At 41.4% G+C, this 12,274-nt stretch overlaps 2 non-coding genes across 2 annotated transcripts; one reads left to right on the top strand and one right to left on the bottom strand.

Annotated features, from left to right (window-relative positions):
• Positions 1-459: 459 nt before the first annotated feature.
• LOC148576589 (small nucleolar RNA R71) lies at positions 460-567 on the bottom strand. The gene has a single exon (XR_015904208.1). It is a non-coding gene; the product is annotated as a small nucleolar RNA R71 (small nucleolar RNA).
• Positions 568-11,445: 10,878 nt separating this feature from the next.
• Positions 11,446-11,553, top strand: LOC148576590 (small nucleolar RNA R71). Its single transcript, XR_015903225.1, has one exon. It is a non-coding gene; the product is annotated as a small nucleolar RNA R71 (small nucleolar RNA).
• The last annotated feature ends 721 nt before the right edge of the window (positions 11,554-12,274 follow it).

Below are 12,274 nucleotides of genomic sequence, written 5' to 3' on the forward strand. Positions count from 1 at the left end.
AAAGCACAACACTCCGGAGAGGACCTTACTGAAAATTTCAAAAAAGAAGCAGACATGGCAGCCGAACCCAACAACAATGGTGGAGATGCAAGAAAGATGCTTGGTGACTTTACTGCACCAACTTCCAACTTCTATGGAAGAAATATCTCAATTCCTGCAATTGGAGCAAACAACTTTGAGCTTAAGCCTCAATTAGTTTCTCTAATACAACAGAATTACAAGTTTCATGGACTTCCATTGGAAGATCCTCATCAGTTCTTAGCTGAATTCTTGTAAATATGTGACACTGTTAAGACCAATGGGGTTAATCCCGAGGTCTACAGACTTCTGCTTTTCCCCTTTGCTGTAAGAGACAGAGCTAGGATGTGGTTGGACTCACAACCTAAAGAAAGTCTGAACTCTTGGGAAAAGTTGGTTAATGTTTTCTTGGCCAAATTTTTTCCACCTCAAAGGATAAGCAAGCTTAGAGTAGAAATCCAAATCTTCAGACAGAAGGAAGATGAATCCCTCTATGAAGCTTGAAAAAGATACAAGCAATTGATCAAAAGCTATCCTTCTGACATGCTTTCAGAATGGAGCATCTTAGGTATATTCTATGATGGTCTGTCTGAATTGTCCAAGATGTCATTGGACCACTCTGCTGGTGGATCTCTTCATCTGAAGAAAACACCTGCAGAAGCCCAGGAACTTATTGAAATGGTTGCAAATAACTAGTTCATGTATACTTCTGAAAGAAATCCTGTGAATAATGGGATGACTCAGAAGAAAGGAGTTCTTGAGATTAATACTCTGAATGCCATATTGGCTCAGAATAAAATATTGACTCAGCAAGTCAATATGATTTCTCAGAATCTGACTGGAATGCAAGCTGCATTCGGCAGTACTAAAGAAGCCTCCTCTGAAGGAGAAACTTATAACCCTGAGAATCCTGCAATGGAAGAGGTGAATTACATGGGAGAATCCTATGGAAACACCTATATTCCTTCATGGAGAAATCATCCAAATTTCTCATGGAAGGATCAGCAGAAGCCTAATTAAGGCTTCAATAATAATAATGGTGGGAGAATTCGGTTTGACAATAGCAAACCTTTTCCATCATCGTCTCAGCAACAGACAGAGAATTCTAGGCAGAGCCTCTCTGACTTAGCAACCATAGTCTCTGATCTATCTAAGACCACTCTCAGTTTCATGACTGAAACAAGGTCCTCCATAAAAAATTTGGAGGCACAAGTGGATCAGCTGAGCAAAAGAGTTATCGAAATTCCTTTTAGTACTCTCCCAAGCAATACAGAAGAGAATCCAAAGAGAGAGTGCAAGGCCACCAATATATCCAAAGTGGCCGAACCTATAGAGGAACCAAAGGAATCTGAGGCTCATATAGAGACCATAGAGATTCCATGGAACTTAATACTGCAGTTCATGAGCTCTGATGAAGATTCTTCCTCTGATGAGGATGAAGATCTTGTTGAAGAGCAAGTTGCTCGGTATCTAGTAGTAATCATGAAGCTAAATGCCAAGTTATTTGGTAATGAGACTTGGAAGGATGAACCTCCATTGCTCATCAATGAACTGAATGCCTTGGCTCAGCAGAAATTACCTCAGAAGAAATCGGATCCCAGAAGGTTCTTAATACCTTGTACCATAGGCACCATGACCTTTGAGAAGGCTCTATGTGACCTGGGGTCAGGTATAAACCTCATGCCACTCTCTGTAATGGAGAAACTAGGGATCTTTGAGGTACAAGCTACAAGAATCTTATTGGAGATGGCAGACAAATCAATGAAACAGGCTTATGGACGTGTAGAGGATGTCTTAGTAAAGGTTGAAGGCCTTTGTATCCCTGCTGACTTCATAATCCTAGACACTGGGAAGGATGAGGGTGAATGCATCATCCTTGGAAGGCCCTTCCTAGCCACAGCAAGAGCTATGATTGATGTGGACAAAGGAGAGTTAGTCCTGCAACTGAATGAGGACTACCTTGTGTTTAAGGCTTAAGGATCTTCCTCTATAACCATGGAGAAGAAGCATGAAAAGCTTCATCCAATTCTCTCTATACAGAGTCAAGCAGAGCCCCCACGTTTAAACTCTAAGTTTGGTGTTAGGAGGCCACAATCATGCTCTGAGTATCTGTGAAGCTCTGTAAGAGCTTACTATCAAGCTATTGACATTAAAGAAGCGCTTATTGGGAGGCAACCCAATCTTATTTATCTATGTTAATTACTTTTTCATTTTATTTTCCACTGTTAGTTTATGTTTTCTTTAGGTTGATGATCACGTGGAGTCACAAAAATAGCTACAGAATTAAAGCGGAATCAAAAATAGCATCAAAAATAGCACACCCTGGAGGACAGGCTTACTGGCGTTTAAACGCCAGTAAGGATAGCAGAATGGGCGTTTAACACCCAGTCTGGCATCATTCTGGGCGTTAAACGCCAGAATTGGTAGTCAGACTGGCGTTTAATGCCAGAAAAGGGTGTCTAGCTGGCGTTAAACGCCAGAACGGGAAGCAGAGCTGGCGTTAAATGCCAGAAATGGCACACAAAGGGCGTTTAAATGCCAGAAAGGTGCAAGGACTAGAATTCCTTGACACCTCAGGATCTGTGAACTCCACAGGATCCCCACCTACCCCAACTCACTCTCTCTCCTTTTTACACCTTTCCATAACACTCTTCCCCAAAATAACCTCCACCAATCACCTCCATTTCTCCTCCAAAACCAAAAGGCAAGGGCAAAAAGCCAATAACCCTTTAAACTAAAAGGAAAGGGTAAAAAGGATCCAAGACTTTGAGAATTAATGGATAGGAGGGCCCAAAGGAATAAAATCCTAGCCTAAGCGGCTAAATCAAGCTGTCCCTAACCATGTGCTTGTAGCATGAAGGTGTCAAGTGAAAAGCTTGAGACTGAGCGGTTAAAGTCGTGGTCCAAAGCAAAAAGAGTGTGCTTAAGAACTCTGGGCACCTCTAACTGGGGACTCTAGCAAAACTGAGTCACAATCTGAAAAGGTTCACCCAGTTATGTGTCTGTGGCATTTATGTATCCGGTGGTAATACTGGAAAACAAAATGCTTAGGGTCACGGACAAGACTCATAAAGTAGCTGTATTCAAGCATCAACATACTAAACTAGAAGAGTCAATAACATTATCTGTATTTCTGAGTTCCTAAAGAGGCCAATCATTCTAAACTTCAGAGGATAAAGTGAGATGCCAAAACTATTCAGAAGCAAAAAGCTACTAGTCCCGCTCATCTAATTAGAACTAAGCTTCATTGATATTTTGAAATTTATTGTACTTTCTCTTCTTTTTATCTTATTTTGTTTTTGGTTGCTTGGGGACAAGCAACAATTTAAGTTTGGTGTTGTGATGAGCGGATAATTTATACGCTTTTTGGCATTGTTTTTAGGTAGTTTTTAATATGTTTTAGTTACTTTTTATTATATTTTTATTAGTTTTTATGCAAAAATTACATTTCTAGACTTTACTATGAGTTTGTGTATTTTTATGTAATTTCAGGTATTTTCTGGCTGAAATTGAGGGACCTGAGCAAAAACTGATTCAAAGGCTGAGAAAGGACTGCAAATGCTGTTGGATTCTGACCCTCCTGCACTCGAAGTGGATTTTCTGGAGCTACAGAAGCCCAGTTCGCGCGCTCTGAATTGCGTTGGAAAGTAGACATCTTGGGCTTTCCAGCAATGTATAATAGTCCATATTTTGCCCAAGATTTGATGGCCCAAATTGGCGTTTAAACGCCAGCCAGAGACTCTTTTCTGGCGTAAATCACCAGAACTGGCACCAGAACTAGAGTTAAACGCCCAAACTGGCATTCAAGCTGGCGTTTAACTCTAGAAATGGCCTATGCACGTGTAAAGCTCAATGCTCAGCCCAAGCACACACCAAGTGGGCCCCAGAAGTGGATTTCTGCACTATTTGCACTTAGTTACTCAATTTCAGTAATCCTTAGTAACTAGTTTAGTATAAATACTAGTCTTTCCTATTGTATAGAGGAATTTTAGGAGCTTATGCTATTTTTCACATTTGGAAGGCTGGCCATTCGGCCATGCCTAGAACATTTTTCCTAATTGTTTTTTATTTACAATTCACATTAATTCTCTTTTTTCCATCATGGACCAAAGTAGAAATGAACAGTCTAGAAGGACTCTGGGGTCATGTGCTAACCCCATTACTGCTGCATATGGGAGTAGTATCTGTATACCTCCTATCAGAGCAAGCAGTTTTGAGCTAAATCCTCAGCTCATTGTCATGGTGCAGCAAAATTTCCAGTATTTTGGTCTTCCACAGGAAGAACCTACTGAGTTTCTGGTACAGTTCTTACAAATTGCTGACACAGTACATGACAAGGAAGTAGATCAGGATGTCTACAGATTATTACTATTTCCATTTGCTGTAAAAGATCAAGCTAAGAGGTGGTTAAACAACCAACCCACAACAAGCATAAGAACATGGAAACAGTTATCAGACAAATTCTTGAATCAATATTTCCCTCCAAAAAGGATGACACAGCTAAGGCTGGACATCCAAGGCTTTAAAAAAGAGGATAGTGAATCCCTTTATAACTCCTGGGAGAGGTACAGAGGGATGCTAAGGAAATGCCCCTCTGAAATATTTTCAGAGTGGGTGCAGTTAGACATCTTCTACTACGGGCTTATAGAAAAAGCGCAAATATCTCTAGATCACTCAGCTGGTGGATCTATACACATGAGAAAGACAATTGAAGAGGCTCAAGAGCTCATTGATACAGTTGCTAGAAATCAGCATCTATACTTAAGCAGTGAGTCCTCTGGTGCACGAAATTGTGATCTCCAGGCTCGAACAAATCCTGGTAATGGCTCCAAAGCTTGGTGCTCTGATCTTAATTCATAATTGTCACAACTTCGATACAACTAACCAGCAAGTGCACTGGGTCGTCCAAGTAATACCTTACGTGAGTAAGGGTCGAATCCCACGGAGATTGTTGGTATGAAGCAAGCTATGGTCACCTTGTAAATCTCAGTCAGGCAGATATAAAGTGATAATGGTGTTTTCGAATTTAATATAATAAGATAGGGATAGAAATACTTATGTAAATCATTGGTAGGAATTTCAGATAAGCGAATGGAGATGCTTTTCGTTCCTCTGAACCTCTGCTTTCCTGCTATCTTCATCCAATCAGTCTTACTCCTTTCCATGGCTGGCTTTATGTGATACATCACCACCGTCAATGGCTACTTTCGGTCATCTCTCGGGAAAATGATCCAATGCCCTGTCACGGCACGGCTAATCGTCTGGAGGCATCACCCTTGTCAATGGCTTCATCTTATCCTCTCAGTGAATAATATGCTCACGCACCCTGTCACGGCACGGCTATTCATCTGTCGGTTCTCGATCATGCTGGAATAGGATTTACTATCCTTTTGCGTCTGTCACTAACGCCCTGCAATCGCGAGTTAGGAGCTCGTCACAGTCATTCAATCATTGAATCCTACTCGGAATACCACGGACAAGGTTTAGACTTTCCGGATTCTCTTGAATGCCGCCATCATTCTAGCTTACGCCACGAAGATTCTGGTTAGGAGATCTAACAGATATTCATTCTAGCTTAATTCATGTAGAACAGAAGTGTTTGTCAGGCACGCGTTCATAGGGGAGGAGGATGATGAGCGTCACACATAATCATCACCTTCATCACGTTCTTGGGTGCGAATGGATATCTTAGAAGCGAAATAAGAAGAATTGAATAGAAAACAGTAGTACTTTGCATTAATCTTTGAGGAACAGCAGAGCTCCACACCTTAATCTATGGAGTGTAGAAACTCTACCGTTAAAAATACATAAGTGAAAGGTCCAGGCATGGCCGAGAGGCCAGCCCCTCTGATCTAAGAACCAGGCATCCAAAGATTCCAAATAAAATAGTAAGAGGTCCTATTTATAATAAACTAGCTACTAGGGTTTACATGAGTAAGTATTTGATGTATAAATCCACTTCCGGGGCCCACTTGGTGTGTGTTTGGGCTGAGCTTAAGTGTTGCACGTGCAGAGGCCATTTGTGGAGTTGAACGCCAGTTTTTGTGCCAGTTTGGGCGTTCAACTCTGGTTTTGGATCCTTTTCTGGCGCTGGACGCCAGATTTGGGTAGAAAGCTAGCGTTGAACGCCCGTTTATGTCGTCAATTCTTGGCCAAAGTATGGACTATTATATATTGATGGAAAGCCCTAGATGTCTACTTTCCAACGCAATTGGAAGCGCGCCATTTCGAGTTCTGTAGCTCCAGAAAATCCACTTTGAGTGTAGGGAGGTCAGAATCCAACAGCATCAGCAGTCCTTTTTCAACCTCTGAATCTGATTTCTGCTCAAGTCCCTCAATTTCAGCCAGAAAATACCTGAAATCACAGAAAAACACACAAACTCATAGTAAAGTCCAGAAATGTGAATTTAACACAAAATCTATTAAAAACATCCCTAAAAGTAACTAGATCCTACTAAAAACATACTAAAAACAATGTCAAAAAGCGTATAAATTATCCGCTCATCACAACACCAAACTTAAATTGTTGCTTGTCCCTAAGCAACTGAAAATCAAAATAGGATAAAAAGAATAGAATATACTATAAATTCCAAACTATCAATGAAACAGAGCTTCGATCATATGAGCGGGACTTATATCTTTTTGCCTCTTTAATAGTTTTGGCATCTCACTTTATCCATTGAGGTTCAGAATGATTGGCATCTATAGGAACTTCAGATTTCGAATAGTATTATTGACTCTCTTAGTTCAGTATGATGATTCTTGAACACAGCTTCTTTATGAGTCTTGGCCGTGGCCCTAAGCACTTTGTTTTCCAGTATTACCACCGGATACATAAATGCCACAGACACATAATTGGGTGAACCTTTTCAGATTGTGACTCAGCTTTGCTAAAGTCCCCAATTAGAGGTGTCCAGGGTTCTTAAGCACACTCTTTTTTTGCTTTGGACCTTGACTTTAACCGCTCAGTCTCAAGTTTTCACTTGACACCTACACGCCACAAGCACATGGTTAGGGACAGCTTGGTTTAGCCGCTTAGACCAGGATTTTATTCCTTTAGGCCCTCCTATCCACTGATGCTCAAAGCCTTGGGATCCTTTTTATTTGCCCTTGCCTTTTGGTTTTAAGGGTTATTGGCTTTTTCTGCTTGCTTTTTCTTTTTCTTTCTATTATTTTTTTTTCTGCAAGCTTTGTTTTTTTGCTGCTTTTTCTTGCTTCAAGAATCATTTTTATGATTTTTCAGATTATCAAATAACATGTCTCTTAGTCATCATTCTTTCAAGAGCCAACATATTTAACATTCTTAAACAACAACTTCAAAAGACATATGCACTGTTCAAGCATTCATTCAGAAAACAAGAAGCATTGTCACCACATCAATATAATTAAGCTAAGTTCAAGGATAAATTCAAAACTCATGTACTTCTTGTTCTTTTGGATTAAAACATTTTTCATTTAAGAGAGGTGATGGATTCATAGGACATTCATAACTTTAAGACAAAGTTACTAACTACTAATGATCATGTAATGAAGACACAAACACAGATAAGTACATAACATAGAAAACGAAAAACAGAAGAAATAAGAACAAGGAATGAATCCACCTTAGTGATGGTGGCGTTTCCTTCTTGAGGAACCAATGATGTCCTTGAACTCTTCTATGTCTCTTCCTTGTCTTTGTTGCTCCTCCCTCATTGCTTTTTGATCTTCTCTTATTTCATGGAGCATGATGGAGTGCTCTTGATGTTCCACCCTTAGTTGTCCCATATTGGAACTCAATTCTCCTAGGGAGGTGTTGATTTGCTCCCAATAATTTTGTGGAGGAAAGTGCATTTGAGGCATCTCAGGGATCTCATGGAAATGAGCTTCTTGCGCCTCTTGAGCTCCATGACTGGGCTCTCTTGCTTGCTCCATCTTTTTCTTAGTGATGGGCTTGTCCTCTTTGATGAGGATATCTCCCTCTATGTCAATCCCAGCTGAATTGCATAGGTGGCAAATGAGGTGAGGGAAGGCTAACCTTGCCATAGTGGAGGACTTGTCAGCCACCTTGTAGAGTTCTTGAGGTATAATCTCATGAACTTCCACCTCTTCTCCAATCATGATGCTATGGATCATGATGGCCCGGTCTATAGTAACTTCAGACCGGTTGCTAGTGGGAATGATTGAGCATTGAATAAACTCCAACCATCCTCTAGCTATAGGCTTGAGGTCCAATCTTCTTAGTTGAACCGGCTTGCCTTTGGAGTCAATCTTCCATTGAGCTCCTTCTACACATATGTCCATAAGGACTTGGTCCAACCTTTGATCAAAGTTGACTCTCCTTGTGTAGGGGCGTGCGTTCTCTTCCATATATGGCAAGTTGAACGCCAACCTCACATTCTCCGGACTAAAATCTAAGTATTTCCCCCGAACCATTGTAACATAGTTCTTTGGATCCGGGTTCTTACTTTGATCATGGTTCTTGGTGATCCATGCATTGGCATAGAACTCTTGAACCATTAGGATGCCGACTTGTTGGATGGGATTTGTTAGAACTTCCCAACCTCTTCTTTGAATTTCATGTCGGATCTCCGGATACTCATTTCTTTTGAGTTTAAAAGGGACCTCAGGGATCACCTTCTTCTTGGCCACAACATCATAGAAGTGGTCTTGATGGGCTTTGGAGATGAATCTTTCCATCTCCCATGACTCGGATGTGGAAGCTTTTGTCTTCCCTTTCCCTCTTCTAGAGGATTCTCCAGTCTTAGATGCCATCAATGGTAATGGAAAAACAAAAAGCTATGCTTTTACCACACCAAACTTAGAATATTGCTCGCCCTCGAGCAATAAACAAAAGAATAGAAGAAGAAGAAGAAGAAATATGGAGAGGGAGAGGGAGATGAGGTTTCGGACAAGAGGAGTGTAGAGGGGTGTGTTGTGTGGATTTGATGAAGAATGGAGGTCTTTATATAGGGAAGGGAGGTGGGGTATTGTTTCGGCCATATGGGTGGGTTTGGGTGGGAAATTGGTTTTGAATTTTGAAGGTAGGTGGAGTTTATGAGGTAGGTTTATGGGGAAGAGGAGATGGATGTGAGTGGTGAAGGTTTAGTGGGGAAGAGAGATTGAGGTGATTGGTGAGGGGTTTTTAGGGAAGAGTGTTTGTGGGGTTGTGTGAAAGAGAGTGGTGAGAAGAAGTCAGTGGAGGTAGGTGGGGATCCTGTGGGGTCCACAGATCCTGAGTGGATCCTGTGGGGTCCACAGATCCTGAGTGGATCCTGTGGGGTCCACAGATCCTGAGTGGATCCTGTGGGATCCACAGATCCTGAGGTGTTCAAGGATTTACATCCCTGCACCCATTAGGCATGTAAAAATGCCTTTGTATCCAACTCTGGGCGTTCAGTGCCAGGTTGGTGGCCATTTTGGGCGTTCAATGCCCATCTGTGTGCCATTTCTGGCGTTGAACGCCAGAACCATGCCTGTTCTGGCGTTCAGCGCCCAGAAGCTGCCCATTTTGGGCGTTCAGCGCCAGAACCATGCTCTGTTCTGGCGCTGAACGCCAGACAGATGCTCCTCCAGGGTGTAATTTTTCTTCTGCTGTTTTTGATTCTGTTTTCAATTTTTATATTTATTTTGTGACTCCACATGATCATGAACCTAAGAAAACATGAAAAACAATAAAAATAAGAATTAGATAAACATTGGGTTGCCTCCCAACAAGCGCTTCTTTAATGTCAATAGCTTGACAGTGGGCTCTCATGGAGCCTCACAGATGTGCAGAGCTTTGTTGAGACTCTCCAACACCAAACTTAGAGTTTGGATATGGGAGTTCAACACCAAACTTAGAGTTTGGTTGTGGCCTCCCAACACCAAACTTAGAGTTTGACTGTGGGGGCTCTGGTTGACTCTGCTTTGAAAGAAGCTTTTCAAGCTTCCTCTCCATGGTTGCAGAGGGAGATCCTTGAGTTTTGAATACAAGGGAGTTCTCATTCCATTGAAGGACTATTTCACCTCTGTCAACATCAATCACAGCTCTTGCTGTGGCCAGGAAAGGTCTTCCTAGGATGATGGATTCATCCTCTTCCTTTCCAGTATCCAGGACTATGAAATCAGCAGGGATGTAAAGGCCCTCAACCTTTACTAATACATCTTCTACTTGTCCATAAGCCTATTTTCTTGAGCTGTCTGCCATCTCTAGTGAGATTTTAGCAGCTTGCACCCCATAGATTCCCAGTTTCTCTATTACAGAGAGGGGCATGAGGTTTATCCCTGAACCAAGGTCACACAGAGCCTTAAAGATCATGGTGCCTATGGTACAGGGTATTATGAACTTTCCAGGATCCTGTCTCTTCTGAGGCAATGTCAGTTGATCCAGATCACTTAGTTCATTGATGAACAAGGGAGGTTCAACTTCCCAAGCATCAATGCCAAATAATTTGGCATTCAGCTTCATGATTGCACCAAGAAACTTGGCAGTTTGCTCTTCAGTAACATCCTCATTCTCTTCAGAAGAGGAATACTCATCAGAGCTCATGAAGGGCATAAGGAGGTTCAATGGGATCTCTATGGTCTCTAGATGAGCCTCAGAGTCCCTTGATTCCTCAGAGGGAAGCTCCTTATTGACCACTGGACGTCCCAGGAGGTCTTCCTCCTTGGGATTCACGTCCTCTCCTCTCCTCACAGGTTCGGCCATGGCGCTTATGTCAATGGCCTCGCACTCTCCTTTTGGGTTCTCTTCTGTATTGCTTGGGAGAGTACTAGGAGGGTTTTCAGTGATCCTTTTACTCAGATGGCCCACTTGTGCTCCCAGATTTCTAATGGAAGACCTTGTTTCATTCATGAAACTTACAGTGGCCTTAGATAGATCAGAGACTAGATTTTCTAAATTAGAAGCATTTTGTTCAGAGTTCTCTGTCTGTTGCTGAGTTGATGATGGAAAAGGCTTGCTATTGCTAAACCTGTTTCTTCCACCATTATTAAAGCCTTGTTGAGGCTTTTGATCCTTCCATGAGAAATTTGGATGATTTCTCCATGATGAGTTATAGGTGTTTCCATAAGGTTCACCTAAATAATTTACCTCTGCTATTGCAGGGTTCTCAGAATCATAAGCTTCTTCTTCATAAGAAGCCTCTTGAGTACTGTTGGATGCAGCTTGCATTCCATGCAGACTCTGAGAGATCATATTGACTTACTGAGTCAATATTTTATTCTGAGCCAATATGGCATTCAGAGTATCAACTTCAAGAACTCCCTTCTTCATAGGCGTCCCATTACTCATAGGATTCCTTTCAGAAGTGTAATGAACTGGTTATTAGCAACCATGTCAATGAGTTCTTGAGCTTCTGCAGGCGTTTTCTTTAGGTGAATGGATCCACCTGCAGAAGTGTCTAGTGACATCTTTGATAGCTCAGATAAACCATCATAGAATATATCCAGGATGGTCCATTCTGAAAGCATGTCAGAAGGACACTTTTTGGTCAACTGTTTGTATCTTTCCCAAGCTTCATAGAGGGATTCACCTTCTTTCTGTCTGAAGGTTTGAACATCAGCTCTAAGCTTGCTCAGCTTTTGAGGAGGAAAGTACTTGGCTAAGACAGCCGTGACCAGCTTATCCCAAGAGTTCAGGCTGTCTTTGGGTTGAGAATCCAACCATAATCTAGCTCTGTCTCTTACAGCAAAAGGGAAAAGCATGAGCCTGTAGACTTCAGGATCTACTCCATTAGTCTTAACAGTATCACATATCTGCAAGAATTCAGTTAATAACTGAAAGGGATCTTCAGATGGAAGTCCATGAAACTTGCAATTCTACTGCATCAGAGAAACTAATTGAGGTTTCAGCTCAAAGTTGTTTGCTCCAATGGCAGGAATGGAGATGCTTCTTCCATGTAAATTGGAATTAGGTGCAGTGAAGTCACCAAGCATCTTCCTTATATTATTATTATTTTCGGCTGCCATCTCCTTTTCCTGTTCGAAAATTTCTGAAAGGTTATCTCTGGATTGTTGTATTTTAGCTTCTCTTAATTTTTTTCTTCAGAGTCCTTTCAGGTTCTAGATCTGCTTTAACAAGAATGTTCTTGTCCTTGCTCCTGCTCATATGACAAAGAAGATGGCACAGAAAAAATAGTAATAATAATATGGATCCTTTATACCACAGTATAGGGATCCTTGTGTTAGTAGAAGAAAAGAAGGGAAGAAAATCTGAACTCAGAGAGAGAGGGGGTTCAGATTTTTGGAGAGTTGAAGGAAAGATGTTAGTATATCAATAAACAAATAGAAGAAG

Source organism: Arachis ipaensis, chromosome B1, assembly GCF_059453495.1.
Source record: "Arachis ipaensis isolate K30076 ecotype BB chromosome B1, ASM5945349v1, whole genome shotgun sequence".
Lineage (NCBI taxonomy): Eukaryota > Viridiplantae > Streptophyta > Magnoliopsida > Fabales > Fabaceae > Arachis > Arachis ipaensis.